At 43.2% G+C, this 4,281-nt stretch overlaps 1 protein-coding gene across 2 annotated transcripts in view; it reads left to right on the top strand.

Moving 5' to 3' along the window:
• The window catches only part of BICC1 (BicC family RNA binding protein 1), a 278,024-nt gene that overhangs the window by 126,802 nt on the left and 146,941 nt on the right, over positions 1 to 4,281 (top strand). The gene's annotated exons all lie outside the window — the stretch shown is intronic.

Raw genomic sequence — 4,281 nt, 5'->3', positions numbered from 1 at the left:
GACAATCTACACCCCAGGGTACTTAAGGAGCTGGCGATCATCATAGCCCAGCCTCTGGCACGGATCTTTGAGAACTCCTGGCGCTCTGGTGTAGTGCCCAAAGACTGGAAGAAAGGCAATGTGGTGCCTATCTTCAAGAAAGGGGGGAAAATGGATCCGGCAAACTACAGGCCCATCAGCCTGACTTCTATGCTGGGGAAGCTCTTAGAAAAGTTTGTTAAAGAGACCATCCTTAATGGACTGGCCAACACCAACATCCTGAGGGATAGCCAGCATGGGTTTGTTGTGGGTAGGTCTTGCTTGACCAATCTCATTTCCTTTTATGAACAGGTGACCTGGACAAGGGAGAAGAAATTGATGTCATATATCTTCAAAAAAGCCTTTGGTTTGGTATCCCATGATCACCTCTTGGTGAAACTGGCCAATTGTGGCCTTGGGTCCACCACAATCCGCTGGCTGGGAAATTGGCTCCGTGGTCGGACCCAGAGGGTGGTAATTGATGGAAGTCAAGCGTCATGGTGCCCTTTGACCAGTGGGTTCCCCCAAGGCTTTGTCTTTGGACCCATATTTTTCAACATCTTCATTAATGACGTGGACATTGGTGTCGGAAGCGGACTGTCTAAGTTCGCTGATGACACCAAACTTTGGGGCAAAGCATCCACACCAGAAGACAGGATGGCAATCCAGGCTGACCTGGACAGGCTCAGCAAGTGGGTAGACAAGAACCTGATGGTGTTTAACACTGAAAAATGCAAGGTTCTCCACCTTGGGAGGAAAAGCGTGCAGCATCCTTATAGACGTGGCGGTGCTATGCTAGCTAGTACTATGGAAGAAAGAGACTTGGGGGTCATCACTGACCACAAGATGAATATGAGCCTGCAATGCAATGCTGCGGCTAGTAAAGCGACCAAAATGCTGGCTTGCATCCATAGATGCTTCTCAAGCAAATCCCGGGACATCATTCTCCCCTTGTACTCGGCCTTGGTGAGGTCACAGCTGGAGTACTGAGTCCACTTTTGGGCTCAATTCAAAAAGGATGTGGAGAAGCTTGAGAGAGTCCAGAAAAGAGCCACGCGCATGATCAGAGGTCAGGAAACCAGACCTCATGATGACAGGCTGAGAACTGTGGGGCTATTCAGCCTGGAAAAGTGCAAGCTCATGGGTGATCTGATGACCACCTATAAGTTTATCAGGGGTGACCACCAGTATCCAGGGGAACGTTTGTTCACCAGAGCGCCCCAAGGGATGGCAAGGTCGAACGGTTATAAACTCCTGCAAGACTGTTTTAGGCTGGACATAAGGAAGAATTTCTTTACTGTCCAAGCCCCCAAGGTCTGAAATAGCCGGCCATTGGAGGTGGTTCAAGCACCTACACTGAACACCTTCAAGAGAAAATTGGATGCTTATCTTGCTGGGATCCTATGACCCCAGCTGACCTCCTGCCCCTCGGCGGGGGGCTGGACTCGATCTTCCAAGGTCCCTTCCAGCCCAGTCTATGTTATCTATGAAATCATTTTTCCCATGGATGCCAGATCTAGTGGCCTAGTGATACCAGTGCAGAGACTGTCCAGTTAAATATCGGACTGTGTTATGAGACCTCCAAGGTGGAGCCACCTTCTGTGGTCAGAGTTGCATTCCACTAGAATCCAAGCAAGTCCTTTGGAATCCCTTTGCAATGTGTCTATAACTGATATCTACAGGACTGCCACTGGCAGCTCAAGCACACTTTTTACCAAGCCCTACGCCAATGGTTCCCCACCTTTTTTGGCTGTGACCCACTGCTGGGAGCGGAGTGCGGTGGCGGCGGCCTGGGGGCAGGGCAGCTCTCAGCACACAGTGCATCTCATACTTTGTGTGTGGCACCACTGGCATTGCCCCCGTGTTCCTCATTTGGGTTGCGACCTGAGTTTGGAAACTGCTGCCCTAGACAACTGCTAATACCACTCTGACAGATGTTGCGTTTAATAAGTATTATATTTGAACTGCAGGTAGATTTGAGGTGGCTATGGCAGCAACAATAAATGAGACCTTGGACCATTCCAGTCATACAGGATGCATTGATTTCTTGACATATTAAACAAAGCAAAACAAAAGATGGATTAGATACGTTACACGCAGGGTTATTAGTCTTTGCTCAGTGACATTACTGGCCAGGCTATTTCGTCAGGCAAGGGGGATTCTGCATACCTGCACAGTGGTGTCTTCAGTTCCATGTATTCCAGTTGCTTTTCATGTAACCTTCCATACTTTTCAGTTCCTTTTGTTGTCTGTCATCCAGTCAAATTTTACTTTTCCTTCTTGTATCACTTGTTTATTGTTCATGTTCAGTACTACTCCCTCGTGTTTTGTGGTTGCCTTTACTTATTTTCTCTTTTTTCCCCTTTAGCCCATCTGTCCTTGTGTATAATCAACCAATCAGCAAGCTTGTAGCAATCCAATGAGGATTATTTTTAGATCAGAAAGGGACATTGAGGAGTGTTAGTCCTTATATTTTCTGCTAAAACAAAAATCGTCCTAATTGTGGTCAATCTAGGTTTGTCCTATTTCAAATATAGATATTCCCTCCTTTAGTGGCCCACCTACATCTCCACACAATCCTATCGTGACCTTATCTTATGCTGTTTCAAACATTATGTTTGTATAAGCATAATGCTGATTTAAGCTCTACTCTTACCATATAGGTATTTTTGTTATAAACCTGTTATCCTAGTTTCACAGACCTAAAAAAGGTTACTGAGGGTTGTTGCCTTTGCAGGGGCAGCAGCCAAAAGGTCTTTGAGAGGCCTCTGGGCTTGACAGGTTTTTCAGGAGCTTAGGATTACTTGCAATATGGGCCATAGGCTACATGAGGTCATGTGTAAGTCACTGTTCACTTAGAGGGCATGAAATCTTGTTGTGTGGACTCCCCCATGATAAGAATAAATATGTGAACAGTTGCTTCGAAGAGAAAAAGCAGTTACCAGCGATTGGAGTGCTTTGAGGAATTTGTCCATTTTCATCTTTCCATTCTTCCTCAGTCACACATAGTACGTGACTCTGAGAGGAAATTGAAGAATAGAAAATGTGCACCTGTTATATTCTCAGCACATATCATGAGTGTGGGCCAAGTTGCTTTAGGAGGGTGGTGTTAGCCAGTTTATCAAAGATTATTATGCGTTTGAATTTTGGTGGTGGCATAGTGAAGATATTAAAGAAGCACTGGACCGGACTTGTCTTTTATAGCATGTATGAAAGTTGAAGTGTACTAACCAGCCATGCCACAGCCACTGTTGAGGTTAAAATAAGATTATGTCACAACTTTTCATTTGAGCTGAAGCAGATGCCAGGAATGTCCATATTGCATCCATTTTTTTAAAGCTAGTTAGTAGGGGCATAGGATCTATGTCGTTGTAGATGCAAGTAAATACAAAATAATTTTTCCAAGTTGATTTTCCCTAATACAGAAATTTGGCTCTTCTTCAGGATATAAAGTTGACTTAATCCTGGTAACTTGAAATGCCAATAATGCTTAGAAAAGTTTTAATATCTAAAAATATGTTGCAAATAATTGAGGACAAATACCTGAAGTTTTGTTTTGCTTTGTATGCCAAAAATATGAACAGATACTATAATATAGCAATATTTCTTATTCTTAAAATAATTGCTTTCTACATGCAGTGGATTTTTAAAGTCATACTTACCTACTTGACTGAATGAACTGTGCAAAGCTCTGATAACTATTCTATCTCCATTTTTCTAAGTGTATCTTTGATTAACCTAGCTGACATGAGTTTTTTCTGTACTAGTAAGAGACTTTAAACAACATATTCACTCACTCGGGGAAATGCTATATTCCTAACACAATTAAAATGTACTTTTTAAAATGGGGAAAATTAACTAATTCTTGAGTTTTAATATTTGTTTTTCTCTGTATGTATCTTAATGTGCAAGTATCTTTGTTTTATTATTATACTCAGCTATCTACATAGAAGCAGGTTGTTTGGTTGCACAGAATTTCTTTATCTACCAGTGTTTTATGAATAACTCTTTGATAGGGGTGTGCAAAGTGGGCCATATTTGATTTCCACCGATTCAGGGGACAGTGATTCAATTTGCTGATTGGATCACTGTCCCGATTTAGATTCGGCTGAATCTGAAGATTTGATTCTGATTTGGAGAATCGGTGATTCGGCCATAGACACAGCTTCATATGTTTTTTCTACATACCTTGAAGTACCAGGCATGACTCGTAAATGCTGAGATGGTGGGGCGGATAGAGCGTTCCACAGGACTCCCCCCCCC

The sequence above is a fragment of the Gavialis gangeticus genome, unplaced genomic scaffold (assembly GCF_001723915.1).
Source record: "Gavialis gangeticus isolate Ggan-Ray unplaced genomic scaffold, GavGan_comp1, whole genome shotgun sequence".
NCBI classification, from domain to species: Eukaryota; Metazoa; Chordata; order Crocodylia; family Gavialidae; genus Gavialis; species Gavialis gangeticus.
The sequence above is the reverse complement of the archived record's forward strand: the minus strand, read 5'-3'. Positions and strand labels throughout refer to the sequence as shown.